Source organism: Monodon monoceros, unplaced genomic scaffold (assembly GCF_005190385.1).
Source record: "Monodon monoceros isolate NGI ecotype Baffin Bay Population unplaced genomic scaffold, NGI_Narwhal_1 Super_Scaffold_11, whole genome shotgun sequence".
Classification (NCBI taxonomy): domain Eukaryota; kingdom Metazoa; phylum Chordata; class Mammalia; order Artiodactyla; family Monodontidae; genus Monodon; species Monodon monoceros.
Window position 1 is genome coordinate 123,757,642 of NW_021703767.1, and position 17,828 is coordinate 123,775,469.

A 17,828-nucleotide genomic window follows, 5' to 3' on the forward strand; every position below is an offset into this window, starting at 1 on the left:
GATAAAGATCTTAACCTAGTTCCAGAGGCAAGTGTGGAACAAAGTAAAAATCTTTAGCTTTAGAACTGGGATTGTATTCACTAAAGCAAAAATGACTGAAATCAAAAAACTTTTTTGTACAACCCCTGATTCACATCCTAATGAGGGTTTTCTACCTTCAGAGTGGTTTTTTTTTTTTTTTAAATTTAATTTATTTATTTTTGGCTGCGTTGGGTCTTCGTTGCTGTGTGCGGGCTTCTCATTGTGGTGGCTTCTCTTGTTGTGGAGCACAGGCTCTAGGTGCGTGGGCTTCAGCAGTTGTGGCTGATGGGCTCAGTAGTTGTGGCTCTCGGGCTCTGGAGTGCAGGCTCAGTAGTTGTGGCCCACGGGCTTAGTTGCTCCGCAGCATGTGGGATCTTCCCGGACCAGGGGTCGAACCCATGTTGCCTGCATTGGCAGGCGGATTCTTAACCACTGCGCCACCGGGGAAGACCCACAGTGTTTTTTAGAAGTGGAGAAAATCGAGTTGGGTTTTGATTTATTGCCTTTTTTCACCTCTTGTTTGTATTTCTTGCTTTTCTTAGAGACTCATCCATAAAAGCTTTTGATCCAGCTTGCTTTGTTAATGTAAACAAAATACATAGAAAAAAATTAAAAATTAACCTTGTAATCTAAATTATCTTCTTCCTTGTAGTCTCATTGTGTTCTTCCAAGATTATAACCTTTCCTGTTGTCTCACTGGTGAACCCAACAGTAGAAGCGCTGCTAGCCACTGTGAAAAGGCTAGGGGTCAGAAGTCACACCTTGGCTCTTAGGCCTGGTCCTGGGTCCCAGGTAGCTGAGACTTTGGGGATGTCACCCAGTCTTTCTGGGCCTCAGTTTTTTTGTTTTTTTTTTTTTATAGAATTTGAGAGTGTGTGGCCAGCAGGATGGGAGGGTGGTGGTGGATTAGAGTATCATATTATATAAAGGAATCTTCCAGGATACTCCACTTTTATGGTTTTCCTTCTCTTCACTCTGTTTCTCTATCTCTTTTGTTGACTTTTCCTTCTCTTCTTGAATTCAAAACATCCTAATGCCTCAGGGTGTCCAAGCCCGTCCCTCTACTTTTTTCTACCTGTATTCTCTCTGAGTGATCTCATCAAGTCCTGTGGTTTAAATACTGTCACTGTGCTGTTGACTCTCAGATTTTTATCTCCAGTTCTGAACTTCACATTTCTTCTACCTGCCTACATATCTTCATTTCATTTGTCTATCTTAAACTTGACATGTTCAAAGTGGAGCTCTTGATTTCCATTCTTCAACCTGTTCCTTCCCCAGCAGTCTGCATTTCATAAGAGCACCCCTCTACCCCCTGTTCCACCTACTTAAGTGAAAAATCTGGTGGTCATCCTTAATTCAACGCTTTGCCTCACTGCTCCCCCACTGCCCCACACAACCAGTCCTTCAGCAAACCCTGTTGATTTTGCCTCCAAAATGTAGCCCGAATATATTTACTTCACTTTATTTTTTATTTTTTAAAAATATTTATTTACTTTTTGGCTGTATCGGGTCTTAGTTGTGGCACATGGGCTCAGTAGCTGCAGAGTGTGGGCTTAGCTGCCCCGTGGCATGTGGGATCTTAGTTCCCCTGACCACGGATTGAACCGGCGTCCCCTGCATTGCAAGATGGATTCTTAACCACTGGACCACCAGGGAAGTCCCTACTTCACTTTATTTTTTATTGTCACCACCCCAGTTGTTCCTAGGTAGTAGCTTCCTAACTAGTCTCCTTGCCTCTGGCCTTGCTCTCCTACAGTCCATTTTCAGACAGCAGTCAGAGTGATCTTTACTAACTCTCCTGCTCCAGGGGCTTCTTATTGCACTAAAAAGTAAGTCCAAACTCTACCTGCATTATCAGCTAATTATCTTGCTTATTTTCTTGTTTGTTTATGGTCTTTTCCCTCCAACATATTATAAACTCTCTGATGGAAGGGACTTGGTCTTCCCTGGGGTATTCTCAGTAACCAGAACAGTGTCTGGAAAATTTAACTAATGTTGAATGAATGAATGTGTGAATGAAATACATTATAAAATCTTCCGATTCCAAGTATAACATGTACTGAACACACTTGACCCTTTTTTGGTCCCAGATTTGTGCAAATGAGGAAGTGATCACAGGGCCTAGAGTTATTCTATTAGGTATCCTTACTTTCTCAGTCTTCATTAAGGTACCTCCTGAAAAGGCTAAGCATTTAGACGTCAAGTCGTTAATAACAAAAACAAATGTGGATTTTGTTCATTGTATACTGGATCATTAGTATTTTTGTGAATAAGAAACCATACAAGTTTTCCAGCCTTGTTTTGTTCTTTAGAAGCGTTGAATTTTGGTCTTGACTGGAGGGGACTGGTTCTATAGAATGTGGTAGTTTAATCCAGTATTGCATACCAAATCCTATAGGGTAGCAGTTGCAATTCTTACAGAGAACAGGTGTGTTTATTTATTTCAATTACACTATTTTTTAAAAATCTGAGCCCCCCCCTTGTGTGCATTTATGTAAATATCCTCTGAACCATTTGATTCAGTTATCATATCTTACCATATCTTGGAGAGATAAGTCCCTATCATTTGGCTTCTGCTAACTGCTCACTTGCAAGCCTTGTCATGTTGTAGAAAGAGGCAAATAATTTAGGATTTTCCCCCTGCCTGAGACTGAAGCCCCAAAGACTATCTAGTAGGTTTGTGAAGAAAGAAGAGTATGGAAAAATCAAGGTGTAGAATTCCATTGTCAGAGTAGATAATAGTAAGAAGATACGTTGGAGAAGGAAATCCTAGACTAGAAGAACAATACTGGAAATTTAGTAGAAGAGAAGAAAAAAAGGAAGATAAAGGAGAATATTATAGATTTTCAGGCTTGTGTGGGGCAACTTTGCTTCTCACTCCTTTTACCTTCTCATCTCCCTCTCCAAATTTTGACACTTTTTTTTCCCCTCTGCCTTCTCTCCACTGCCTGATTTGTATGGGCTGTTTTTCTAAGGAGTGCCTATGTGCTTTTGGTAGTTTGAGGTCTGCTGGGACACCTTGTGTGAAAGGATACTATCCTTTCTTGAAGAGGCCTTTCTGCTTTCTCATAATCAAAGTCTGACTTCCTGTATTTTCCAGCCACTGGGTCCAGCTTTACCCTTTGGAGTGATTCTAAACTGGTGTACTTCCTTTTCAAGTTGTTCTCTCATATATTCCATGGTAACCTTTATGTTATCATCTCCAGGTTAAATAATCCTGAGTCACAAGCTTCCAGTTGAGAGAGGAAAAATGAAAGGTATTAGATGTATGGTTGGGTGTGTATAGTGTCTTACCTACCGGTTGCTCTGATAATGCAGATTGCGTATCTCTAATTTAGACCTTTCTTTTTCTGAGTTGTTAGTTTTTGTTTTTTTTTAATAAAAAAGACATTTCTAAAAGGAGAGTGACATTGAATTTTAAAATTTTACAAAAACTTTTTCATGTACAGTCCTATGAGTTTTAACACATGCCTAGATTCTTGTAACTATCACCAACATTAACAATGTACAGAATAATTCCAACACCCCAAAGAATTCCCTCATGTTACCCCTTTGTGGTCAGCCTCCCCTTCATTTTTAACACTTGGAATTATTTTTTTATTTTATTTTTTGGCCACCATGCGGCTTGTAGGGTCTTAGTTCCCTGACCAAGGGTTGAACCCAGGCCCTTGGCAGTGAAAGCGCAGAGTCCTAACCACTGGACCGCCAGCGAATTCCCTGGATTTATTTGTTTTTTTAAAGGGAAAGTCTCTCATGCATAGAATATGTTAGAACTTGGAATAAGTGGATAATTGATCAACCCAATTGTTGGTTTTCTTTTAGAAATATAAATGAAAGAACTCCAGTCTTCAACATAACGGGTTTACATGCAATAAAGTAATAAACTTTGTAGATGGAGGAATGTTTAAAAGGCTTTAAATTAAAAAAAAAATTATTGTATAACTTCTGGAACCTGTCAAGTGAGGCAAATCCCATGATGTCAAGTTACAATAGGGAGCATCTAACAAAGAAATTTGGAGGCTAAGTCTGTGATAAAATCATAAAGGATGGCATAACATATCTTCTCATGTGTCTTTGATAAACCCAGAATCCCATTTACTGCAATCGCAGGGTAAGCTAGGGTAAACTGGAGATTAATTTTGCCAAGGATTATGTTATGAAGTCTCAGCTTTTCTCTGTTCTCTCTCTCTAGCATTGTCACCTCTGCTAGACTATCCATTTTATTCCAGCACTTAGTTGTTTCAGGTATTCAACTCTCCTAGGGTTTGAGGGAAAGATGTGCTATCTTTATAGCTATGGTGTATTGCAAAGGTAGCTTTCCATTATTCATTTAACTTTTTTCCAGCCTAAAGCAGTCAATAATTTAGAAATTCCCTCATTTCCTCAAAAAGTTTACACATCCTTCCCCTGAGTCCTGGCTCCATGATCTGTCTTTCCCCCACTTCTTCACCAAGAATGTATATTTCCTTATTTTCTTGATTATTTAAAGTAGGTCACCTGAGGTTATTATCTGTTGAGCCTTTAATAGGGGGAATTTACCGCCAAAATAAAGAAAGTTAATCTGACAGTCCCCTGTGTTGTGGTATTGTTAGAGCACAGGTCAGCAGCTCACAATCCCCTACTGCAAACCCTGGAGGGACTGCTGCATCCCTGACCCTGTAGCTTGTCTCCTGCTGCTCTGGCTACTTGGGAGACCACCGGGCAAATGCTCATTTGCCTTCAATGGAAATGCGAACCTGATTATCCATGCCTTCAGGAGGAGGATTATGTGGATTAAAAGAAATCCATGGGTAATCCAGAAGCTTTATTTAAACTGCAGTTTAACCACATTCCTGACCATAGTTTTTCTTTGCATTTCTAATAACTAATTTATAATATTTACCAATTTCATGTTTACCTCTTTGTACCGTTTAGAAGTAATGGTAGTTATGAAGTAGAGAATATGTGGGAAGGGACAAAGGAGTTAGATAATCTACAGGCATTGCCCCACATAACTTGGTGTTGACTGGATGGTTTAACCAGTAAGGTTTAGTAATGCTTACTAGACCTTGAAGCCCTGAATTCCATGAATTCCTTACCTGCTGAGCCACTGGAAGAAATTTGAGGTGACTGTCAACAAGAGGCCAAACTCCATTTTGAGACCTTTGTACTTTACTAGCTTAAATGATTGAGCTTTTGTGATTTAAATGAGTATTGCAGATTGTCAGATTATAAATTTACTGCAATTTGAAGTTCTCTTTAATGTTTATTTAATCACTTAACCTGTTAAACATTTTCATAGGAGTTAAAATGAAGACCTTCTATTTGAAATAGAGGTGCTCATTTCTTGTAGCCAGGCCACTACTTACTACCTCTGACATGTTACTTACATGTAGTTACACAGTAACTAATTTCTATTAAATAGTTGAAATATGGTCATTTAAACTTGCTTATTCTTGAACTACTGATTTAGTGTAGATCTTGTATTTAGATATCATACTATTAAAATCGGTGTTTTCCTCTGACTTTATAAATCATTACAAATTGCTGCCCTTATGTTATCTGAATACAAATGTATTTAAAATTTATTTCTGCAGTTGTATATTTTCAAAAGTTAGGTTCCATGTTTATCAGCTACATGGACATCATTCCTCCAATGAGATTCATTGTAGTTAATTATTAGAGGCATGTCCTGGGGAAAACCAACTGGAATTCTCTTAACACACTTGTTTTTTGCACTAAGGAAACAACCATAGAAGATGGTTGTTGATTTTGGACAATGTTATGATCAATTATAATTATTTTATTTTTGTTCTTTTGATGGCTGTGGAAATTTCACATTTTCATTGGAAATCATTAGTTCTTAACTCTTGATGTACTTCACTCAACATTCCATTATTAAATTATTAAAATTTTCCCTAACTGAGAGGCTTCTGGGTTTTAGATTCTCATTCTACCTACAAGGAATGTCTACTGTGTGTGTGTGTGTGTGTGTGTGTGTGTGTGTGTGTGTGTGTGTGTTATAGAGAACTATATATGCTGTACCAACCAGTAACAATTGTTTTACCTTTAACTTATGAAGAATTTACTATCTTCTCCTTGAGAGCCAGGCAGTTATTTTTTAATCAGTGACTTCTTTAATTCTATGTATTCTGTTGTTATCTGCTTCCTTTTATCAATATGTTCTTTTGTCATTTAAAGCTGTGACTGTCAATATAGCCTATTAGAAAAACTCCTCTGTGTGATTTACTATATAGGATTAAACTATAACCAAAGTTAACATTATTGAATGCTCACCTATGTGTCAGGTTATGCTAACTCCTCTTTGTGCATTATTCATTTTGTCTTCATAACAAACTTGTAATGAAGGCACTAATGATATCCTCATTTAAGAGATGAGGAGGGCTCCCCTGGTGGTGCAGTGGTTGAGAGTCCGCCTGCCAATGCAGGGGTTCCCGGTTCAAGCCCTGGTCCAGGAAGATCCCTCATGCCACGGAGCAGGTAAGCCCGTGTGCCACAACTACTGAGCTCACGAACCACGGCTGCTGGGCCCACGTGCCACAACTACTGAAGCCTGTGCCTAGAGCCCGTGCTCCACAACAAGAGAGGCCACTGCAATGAGAAGCCCACGCAGTGCAACAAAAAGTAGTTCCTGCTCGCCGCAACTAGAGAAAACCTGCACACAGTAACAAAGACCCAATGCAGCCATAAATAAATAAATTTATTAAAAAAAAAAGAGATGAGTAAACTGAAGCTTTGGGAAGTTAACATGCCAGGTGGCACACAGCTTTTAAGTGGGAGAGTCAGGTTTTGAACTCCGGTCTGTATGACTCTAGAATTTATGCTTTTGCTTATTTATTTATTTTTAAATTTATTTTTTTTTGAGGAATAGTTGATTTACAATATTATATAAGTTTCAGGTGTACAACATAGTGATTCACAATTTTTAAAGGTTATACTCCATTTATAGTTATTATAAAATATTCCCTGTCTTGTACAATGTACTCTTGTAGCTTATTTATTTTATACATAGTAGTTTGTACCTCTTAATACCCTACCCCAGGAGTCCCCAACCCCCAGGCCACAGACCGGTAGTGGTCCAAGGCCTGTTAGGAACTGGGTTGCACCGCAGGAGATGAGTGGCAGGGGAGCGAGCAAAGCTTCATCTGCCGCTCCCCATGGCTTGCATTACTGCCTAAAGCATCTTTTGCATTATGACCTGAACCCCCTCCTGCCCTCACCCCCCGTCCCTGCCCTGGCCGTGGAAAAATTGTCTTCCACGAAACTGGTCCCTGGTGCCAAAAAATTTGGGGACCGCTGCCCTACCCCATCTTGCTCCTCCCCCCCTTCCCTCTCCCTACTAGTAACCACTAGTTTGTTCTCTATATCTGTAAGTCTTTTTTCTTATATTCACTAGTTTGTTTTAATTTTTATATTCCACATATAAGTGTTATCATACAGCATGTGTTTCTCTTTCTGACTTATGTCACTTAGCATAATATCCTCCATATCCATCCATGTTGTTACAAATGGCAAAATTTTGTTCTTTTTATTTATAACGGAGTAGTAATCCATTGTGTGTATATATATATATATATACACACCACTCTTCTGTATCCACTCATTTGTTGATGGACACTTAGGTTGCTTCCATATCTTGGCTATTGTAAATAATGTTGCTGTGAACACTGGGGTAGAATTTATGCTTATAGCTGATTGCCTCAATAGTTTTTTTATTTGTTAGGTCCTTCAGAGGAAGGTTGAAAGAGACTATATATATATATATTTTTTTTTTTTTTTGAAGAGGGCTCTTTCCTTTCTTATTTTTTAAATTAATTTATTTTTGGCTGTGTTGGGTCTTCGTTGCTGTGCGCGGGCTTTCTCTAGTTGTGGTGAGCAGGGGCTACTTTTCATTGTGGTGCTCGGGCTTCTCATTGTGGTGGCTTCTCTTGTTGCAGAGGATGGGCTCTAGGCGTGTGGGCTTCAGTAGTTGTGGCTAGTGGGCTCTAGAGCGCAGGCTCAGTAGTTGTGGCACATGGGCTTAGTTGCTCCGCGGCATGTGAGATCTTCCCAGGCCAGGGCTCAAACCTGTGTCCCTTGCATTGGCAGGCAGATTCTTAACCACTGTGCCACCAGGGAAGCCTGAGACTATATAAGTTTAAAGTGTTGCTTTTTAGTGTAATAATCACCACCTTCATTTTACAGTACCTGGGTATTTGAAAACAGGAAGCAATTTTCTAATCATTTAACCATTAACTTTCACTCACTACTCTTAAACAAGTTTTTATGTGTATAGTCCTGTTTTATGGATTAGAGTTAAGAGTTAAACAATGAATTAGTTATGTGATATAGTGTACCTTTTTAAAAAAAAACATTTATTTATTTATTTTGGTTGCACTGGGTCTTAGTTGCAGCATGCGGTATCTTTAGTTGGGGCATGTGGGCTTCTTAGTTGTGTCATGTGAACTCTTAGTTGTGGCAGGCATGCGGGATCTAGTTCCTTGACCAGGGATCAAACCCCGGCCCGCTGCATTGGGATTGCGGAGTCTTACCCACTGGACCACCAGGGAAGTCCCATACCTTTGTTTTGAATGTAAGATGAGCTTTTCCTTTTCCCTTGGCTTTACAATTGGACTGTGGTTTTGTGGTTTGTCATATATGTGTAAGTAACAAAAATACTTAATGTATGACTTTGTATAGTTAGAGGTCCTAGTCCGCTTGTGTAGATCATCTCTACAGATTTTTTTTTTTTTTTTTGCGGTACACGGGCCTCTCACTGTCGTGGCCTCTCCCGTTGCGGAGCACAGGCTCCGGACGCGAAGGCTCAGCGGCCGTGGCTCAAGGGCCCAGCCGCTTCGCGGCATGTGGGATCTTCCCAGACCGGGGCACGAACCCGCGTCCCCTGCATCAGCAGGCGGACTCTCAACCACTGCGCCACCAGGGAAGCCCTACAGAGTTTTAAAATAAGAAAACACAGTTTTTTTTTCTTCTCCTGCTTAGGTAATTTGTTTGGGTGGTATATTAAAACATGTTGCTAAGCTTGATCCTAAATTATTGGGAATAGAGGAAGTTAGACATAAATTTACTTTTTTTTTTTCATAAATTTACTTTGAATAAATGAACCAATAGACTACAGTTGTTAATCCCTTAACTTAAAAAAATAGTGAATTGAGAAGCATTAATACTATTTGGCCTTTTTTTTCACATTCACAGGAGAAAGGAATGTGAGCGTTAACATTACATCTACCATTAGTAGTACTCAGACACATAGAAGGAGATGCATAGGACACAATGGAGGTTTTCTTTCTAACTCTGGAGCCCAGTTAACTTGTTTCAGGCAAGTTTCTGGTTGTGATGCCATTATAAGCCATTATGACAGCACATCCAATCTGCAAATGGGGGATTTGTGATTATTTTCTTTACAGCTGAAGAGTTGAGCTCTTACTGAGTATGCCTCTTCCCATAGACAAGCCGTGTGTGGGCTCAAATTGGGGCAGGTGGGTCACTTTTCCCTCTTAGAAGTCTGAACTTTTTTCTGTTGACAGTAATCTCAGTGACTCACAAATGTTATTTTAGTTACCCAGTTCGCCTTTAACATTATTTCCCAAATTGTGTATTATTTTACAAAATAAAATGCAAGCACTTAGAACAGGAAAATCCTATCTTATAAATTCCATAATAATTGTTTTGAGCCAATCACTATTTTAAATTCATTTATAAGCAATGGTGTCTATAGATGAGAACTGTGTAGTTACAAAATTACAGGTATTCTTTCGTCATTCCTGAGTGGGTGTGGAGACCTAAAGCCACCAATGTATTATCCATTTTGAAAATGAACTATTTAATAACTTAAGAGAAGTTTTGGACTGACTACATCTAGTTAGCTGTATGCTAAGGTTGGGATCTGATTTTAGTAAAGGAAAATATTTTTAAGGAATACAATTCTTCTTGAAGTCTTCATATATTATTGACAGTGTCAATAATGTTTGCCTTAACATGTAATCTTAAAAGGTAGCAATTTTTTTTTTTTTTAGAAAATTGCTAAGGTCATTTTATTTTATTTTTTAAATTAATTAATTTTATTTTTGGCTGCATTGGGTCTTTGTTGCTGCACGCGGGCTTTCTCTGGTTGTGGTGAGCGGACTTTCTCTAGTTGTGGCAAGTAGGGGCTACTCTTTGTTGTGGTGTGCGGGTTTCTCATTGCGGTGGCTTCTCTTGTTGTGGAGCACAGGCTCTAGGCACGTGGGCTTCAGTAGTTGTGGCCCGTGGGCTCAGTAGTTGTGGCCCACGGGCTCTAGAGTGCAGGCTCAGTAGTCGTGGCACATGGGATTAGTTGCTCCGTGACATGTGGGATCTTCCCGGACCAGGGCTTGAACCTGTGTCTCCTGCATTAGCAGGCAGATTCTTAAAACACTGCACCACCAGGGAATCCCTAAAAAATTTTTTTTAAATTTTTGGCCGTGCCACGCAGGTTGTGGGATCTTAGTTTCAGGACCAGGGATCAAACCTGCGCCCTTGGCAGTGAAAAGCGTAGAGTCCTAACTGGACCGCCAGGGAATTCCCAGCATTATTATTTAAAATGGAAAAATTCTTTATTTTTTAATGTACAAAGTTGTTTATTTTTTTCGGGAATTTAAAAATACATACCAATTTAAACTGAATACACGTTAAGTTAGTGTTTTATTTCCCAACTATGCAGTTGATATTATAAGGAACTGCTCCATTCAGTTAAAACCTAATGAATAACATCAACTTTTTCTGGCTTACTTTTCTGAAGATAATTGGTACATAAACATATAATTTAATCCTTTTTATTATTTATTTATTTTTATTTTGGCCATGCCATGTGGCTTGCAGGATCTCGGTTCCCCAACCAGGGGTTGAACCCAGGCCACGGTAGTGAAAGCCCATAATCCTAACTAATAAGCCACAAGGGAACTCCCTAGATGCAGGCTTTCTGAAAGGATACCCAAAAACTGCTATACGTTGGTTGCCTCTGGGGAGTGTAACCTCGGATGCTGAGAGACATTTGTGGTAGGGAGACTTTATTGTATATCCGTTTGTGCTTTTGAATTATGTGCCTTTGAATTTCCTTTTGTGATTTTGAATTTATGTAATCAATGCATGTACCTACAAAGTAAAGAAATTCAGCTATTTTGATGATTAAAAAGGTAATTTTGTAAGGTATTACAAAATTAAACACAGTGGACACTATAATGTTTAGTTTAAGTATCATTAAAGCTTAAGAAAATTGTATTTATTCTGTCTTCTACATTGACTTGTATTATACCTGTACAATTAATGCATAGGTGGGTAAGATGGAGGTCTAACCCTGTGTTAGGCATATTAATAATGATAGCCAAGGTTTATGGAATGCTTACAATATAGCAGGCACTTTGCTAAATCCTTTATGGTGGCATTGCTTGTTTGCTGCTTTCCCTCTGAGGGAAGGGCTACTATCAAGAATATTAATTTTTGGGGCTTCCCTGGTGGCGCAGTGGTTGAGAGTACGCTTGCCGCTGCAGGGGATACGGGTTTGTGCCCCGGTCCTGGAAGATCCCACGTGCCGCCGAGCGGCTGGGCCCGTGAGCCATGGCTGCTGAGCCTGCGTGTCCGGAGCCTGTGCTTCGCAACGGGAGAGGCCACAACAGTGAGAGGCCCGCGTACCGCAAAAAAAAAAAAAAGAAAAAAAAGAAATATTAAGTTTTCATTTCAGTTGTTACCTCTTTCCTGTATTGAGTTGTCAAAAGCAATTTTAGGGCTTCCCTGGTGGGGCAGTGGTTAAGAATCTGCCTGCCAATGCAGGGGATACGGGTTTGAGCCTTCTGGGAAGACCCCACATGCCGTGGAGCAATTAAGCCCGTGTGCCACACTACTGAGCCTGCATTCGAGAGCCTGTGAGCCACAACTGCTGAGCCCACGTCCCACAACTACTGAAGCCCACGCGCCTAGAGCCTGTGCTCCGCAACGAGAAGCTACCACAGTGAGAAGCCTGCACACCGCATTGAAGAGTAGCCCCCGCTTGCCACAACTAGAGAAAGCCCGCATGCAGCAACGAAGACCCAATGCAGCCATAAATAAATAAATTAATTTAAAAGAAAAGTAATTTTAATATCAAATCCTCACTGGTGGCAGTTGTCAGATGTATTCACATTTTGCTACACACCAGGATCCAAAGCTATTACTGTCTCTTTGAAGGAGATATCAAACCGATCCAGAATGAGCAGGATAATTATTTTAGTCAATAGTTTCTACTCCATACGCTTCAATCTTTTTATCAGACTGCTTTAGCAGCTATTAAAATTTGTCTGAAATTTAAAAAATAGATTAATTTGGTTGCCTCTAATCATCAGATTATTTGGAGAATTGCTCAACTGTCCCTTGATTGCATTTGTACAAGTAGCCCAAGATCCTTGGAGTAGAATTATAAAATATACTTCTGTGATCTGAGGGCAGACTTGGAAGGATTCCCTTCAAAGGTAGGGAGACAGGGAGGGGAAGTATTAAAATATATGCAGTCCAGAAGAGCAGTGAGGGATGCTTAACTATGACAGTGGGTTTGAGAAGGGGAAATTTGCATTAGAGAGATATTGAACATTTTTTTTTAAAGATTTATTTATTTATTATATATTTATTTAATGTATTTTTGGCTGCATCGGGTCTTAGCCGCGGCATGAGGGATCTTCGTTGTGTTGCGTGGGCTTCTCTTTAGTTGTGGCATGCAGGTTTTTGCTTCTCTAGTTGTGGCGCACAGGCTCCAGGGCGCAGGCTCTGTAGTTGTGATGCGTGGGTTCCAGAGCACGTGGGCTCTGTAGTTTACAGCACGTGGGCTCTAGTTGAGGTGCGTGAGCTCAGTACTTGTGGCATGTGGGATTAGTTGCTTGGCGACATGTGGGATCTTAGTTCACTGACTAGGGATTGACCCCGCGTCCTCTGCATTCATTGTAAGGCAGATTCTCCACCACTGGACCACAGGGAAGTCCCGATATTGAACACTTTGCAAGTTACTGGGTTTCTAGAAGGAATAGAAACATCAGGAGGAAAAGGAAAGTTTCTTTAATTTTGTTTAACAGGACTGTGTTTAGGTACATATATGTGTGTGTGGTGTGTAAGAGATTCACATTTTGGGTAATTTCTTCTGTTAGGAAAAGTAATGCTTTTAGAAAAAGATAACACTCCTGCTACTTTCAGGTTTTATTAAAAAAATAAAGTTAATGGGAATTAGCTTTTAGGTACATTTCACCTTTCCTGAAATGTCCCTAGTTATTCAGTAACCATATGCTAGTTGTAAAAAATTCAAATAAAGAAGGAAAATACAAGAGAAAGTGAAAGTCCCCTTTCAGACCTTTCTACTCCAACCTCCTCTGTTCTCCGCATTCCCATTGCCCTCCTCAGAGATAATTATTATTATATTTTTTTAACATCTTTATTGGAGTATAATTGCTTTACAATGGTGTGTTACTTTCTGCTTTATAACAAAGTGAATCAGTTATACATATGTCCCCATATCTCTTCCCTCTTGCGTCTCCCTCCCTCCCACCCTCCCTATCCCACCCCTCTAGGTGGTCACAAAGCACGGAGCTGATCTCCCTGTGCTGTGCGGCTGCTTCCCACTACTAGCTATTTTACGTTTGGTAGTGTATATATGTCCATGCCACTCTTTCACTTTGTCCCAGCTTACCCTCCCCCACCCCGTATCCTCAAGTCCATTCTCTAGTAGGTCTGCATCTTTATTCCCGTCTTGCCCCTTGGTTCTTCTGACCATTTTTTTTCTTTTTCCTTTTTTTTTTTTTTTTAGATTCCATATATATATGTGTTAGCATACGGTATTTTTCTCTTTCTGACTTACTTCACTCTGTATGACAGTCTCTAGGTCCATCCACCTCACTACAAATAACTCAGTTTCGTTTCTTTTTATGGCTGAGTAATATTCCATTGTATATATGTGCCACATCTTCTTTATCCATTCATCTGTCAATGGACACTTAGGTTGCTTCCATGTCCTGGGTATTGTAAATAGAGTTGCAATGAACGTTTTGGTACATGACTCTTTTTGAATTATGGTTTTCTGAGGGTATATGCCCAGTAGTGGGATTGCTGGGTCGTATGGTAGTTCTATTTTTTAGTTTTTTAAGGAACCTCCATACTGTTCTTCATAGTGGCTGTATCAATTTACATTCGTACCAGCAGTGCAAGAGGGTTCCCTTTTCTCCACACCCTCTCCAGCATTTATTGTTTGTAGATTTTTTGATGATGGCCATTCTGACTGGTGTGAGATGATAAGAGATAATTATTGTTATACTCAGGCATATAGCCTGCATTCCTTTCTCTGTACATTTTCATATCTATCTATGTATCTATCTGTCTGTTTTCCTGGGTTATCTTTCCTTTATTTCTTTGGCAGAAAGTAGTAGGTACATGTATATTTTCTTAATTCCTCTTTACAAAGAGTAACATATTACAGATATATAATTTATTTTAAATAGGATCATTTTACATTTTCTATAAGTATCTCTTTTATATTTGATTGAAGTTTACCAAGACAGTTATCATTTTTGACTTTTCCAGTTTATTATTATTATTATTATTTTTTTGCAGTACGCGGGCCTCTCACTGTTGTGGCCTCTCCCGTTGCGTAGCACAGGCTCCGGACGCACAGGCTCAGCGGCCATGGCTCACAGGCCCAGCTGCTCCGCGGCATGTGGGATCTTCCCGGACCGGGGCACAAACCCGTATCCCCTGCAGCGGCAAGCGGACTCTCAACCACTGTGCCACCAGGGAAGCCTCCAGTTTATTATTTTTTAAAATTATTTTTTTGGCTGCGTTGGGTCTTCTTTGCTGCACGCAGGCTTTCTCTAGTTGTGGCGAGAGGGGCCTACTCTTCGTTGTGGTGTGCGGGCTTCTCATTGCGGTGGCTTCTCTTGTTGCAGAGCATGGGCTCTAGGCACGCGGGCTTCAGTAGTTGTGACTCATGGGCTCAGTAGTTGTGGTTCGTGGGCACTAGAGTGCAGGCTCAGTAGTCGTGGCAAATGGGCTTAGTTGCTCCGCAGCATGTGGGATCTTCCCGGACCAGAGATTGAACCTGTGTCCCCCTGCATCGGCAGGTGGATCCTTAACCACTGTGCCACCAGGGAAGTCCCCACATATTTTTCTAACACCTATTTATGTTTTCAGATTTGTGCTACACAGACTTTTTCCTTAAAGAGATTCTTTGAAATCTGTTCAAGTTGGGGAGGGGATATGTGAACAGGGGAAACCTAGAGACACAGATGTGGTTGGCTCTTGGATTGGAAGAATCAACATTGTGAAATGACTATACTATCCAAAGCACTCTGCAGATTCAGTGCAATCCCTATCAAACTACCAATGGCATTTTACACAGAACTAGAACAAAAAATGTTACAATTTGTACGGAAACATAAAAGACCCCGAATAGCCAAAGCAATCTTGAGAAAGAAAAACAGAGCTGGAGGAATCAGGCTCCCTGACTTCAGACTATACTACAAATCTACAATAATCAAGACAGTATGGTACTGGCACAAAAACAGAAATATAGATCAAAGGAACAGGATAGAAAGCCCAGAGATAAACCCACGCACATATGGTCACCTTATCTTTGATAAAGGAGGCAAGAATATACTGTGGAGAAAAGACAGCCTCTTCAGTAAGTGGTGCTGGGAAAACTGGACAGCTACGTGTAAAAGAATGAAATTAGAACACTGCTTCACACCATACACAAATGTGGTTGGCGAAATATCATTTAATCTCATAGGTTCTCAGAATTTAAGAGAAGACTTAGGGATCACTTAGTTGCTAGACTAGGAAACTGGGTCTCTTGTGTTTTCTGTTCAGGAGGAATATCTCCAGTGTTCTATGTTTCCACTTACATAGAGTTTCACTCTCTGGAACTCTGGTGAGAAGATGGAGATAGAAGAATGGATGATATAGTACCATTGCATGGCTTTAGGCATGTTTTTTTAACCAAGCAGCTATAGAGTAGTTGCTTAATGGATCTGTGTCAAGCTGGAGGGCTTTCAGACTCACTGAAAGATATTTTTTATTCAAATTCTTAACTTTTTTGGTTACATGATAGATACTACTTTCAAAATTTGAAAGTACCAGAAACACCCTTCCTCTCTTCTGGACAGGCAACCAAAGCCGTAAGTTTCTCATATGCCCTTCAGCGAGATTTTGCTTTTTCCAGTATATACATGTGTATGTATTCTACTCTTCCACACACTGTTTATGTAAATATCATATTCCCTTCTTTTAAATTACATAACTAATTAGTAGAGGTTGGAATTATGGACAGAAAGGGAAACTGATGTATATTGTACCATGAATGATAGCTAGCCTTGACCTACAGAAATAATATGCATAGCTCTTTAGTTGATCTGTATAAAGTATTCTAAGACCAGTTATTACTTCCTTCATCCATTTCTGTACTCAGTAGACTTGATTCAGTTTTGCTTCTGCATTTCTGTCACTAGGTATATGTGAAAGAATTCTGTACTTCTTTCTTTTTTCTATATAAGCACTTAATCCTTTCACTTCATTTTTAAAAAATTTTTATTTTACTTTTTGGCTGCACCATGCAGCATGCGGGATCTTAGTTCCCTGACCAGGATGGAACCTGTGCCCCCTGCAGTGGAATCTCGAGTCTATTAAGTGCTGGACTGCCAGGGAAATCCCCTCACTTCATTTCTTTATTTTTTTAATTTATTTTATTTTTCAATTTGAGAGCAGTCACTGTTTATTAACTGACCAGATTACAAAAATAATCATGGTAGATACTTTAGTTCATCCTTCTTATAAGTCTGTTGATCTGGTCTTCCCTGTTGCCAGCATCTCCACCTTCTACAAAATGGGTAGTCTTTTTCTTCATTCCACCTCGTGGAGAAGACAATTTGAAGGGCCACAGGAAGTTGTTTTCTTCTTTGAAACGTTTTCCAACAGTATAGATCTCATGAATCAGATCCTCCATGCAGATAATACCGTATTTGCCAAGAGATCCAGCAATCAACACGTTATCCGTCAGGGCAGTTCGCTTCTTGTTGATTTTGCCATAACCACGCTTGTAGATCAATTCATTTACTGACTTCAGGTTTGGGTACCTCCATGCAATGTATGGTTCCACAATTCTCAGCATGTTAATTGAAGCCTCGTTGAGCTTCACAAAGGTGCCATTGAAAATCTGACGGAGGCGAAGAAGCTGCAACACCTTTCGAACCTTTGGGCTCATACCATTGATACCTCTGATCCTGATGACAAATGCCAATTTGGGTTCCGTGGGTACGTAGAAGTTGCCAGCTTTTCTTGCCATCCTAGCCATTCGCATTTTAGTTCTGTACATCTGCCAGTATTCCTTGTGATAGCGCTTAGCTTTTTCATAGATAAGCGTCTCCTTGCCTTTCGAAGCATCTTCTGGGCAAATTTCTTTCTCAGGCGCTTGATCTTAAGCTCTGCAAAATTCTTTCGCTTTTTCTTAAGGGTTTCTGGCAGAGCAGGAACCTTCTTTTTCTTCTCCTCAGCACCTTCCATGGTTCCAGCCGGGAAAGAGCCATTTCTTTATTTTTTGTTATATATTTAGTAAGCAGTTACTGTCTACTATCTGTGGAGCCTGATGCTGTTTCTCCCCCCCCCCCCCATTTTTTTTGGCAGCAGCTTTATTGATATATAATTTGCGTATAATGCAGTTCATCCATTTCAATTGTACATTTCAATTTTTTTTGTATATTCAGAGTTGTGCAAACCTACCAAAATCAATTTTAGAAAAATGTTATCACCTCAAAAAGGAACCTTTTAGCTGTCATTTTCAATCCCATCCT

At 39.9% G+C, this 17,828-nt stretch overlaps 1 pseudogene; it reads right to left on the minus strand.

Annotated features, from left to right (window-relative positions):
* Positions 1-16,727: 16,727 nt before the first annotated feature.
* On the minus strand, positions 16,728-17,613 carry LOC114890858 (annotated as a pseudogene).
* Positions 17,614-17,828: the final 215 nt, after the last annotated feature.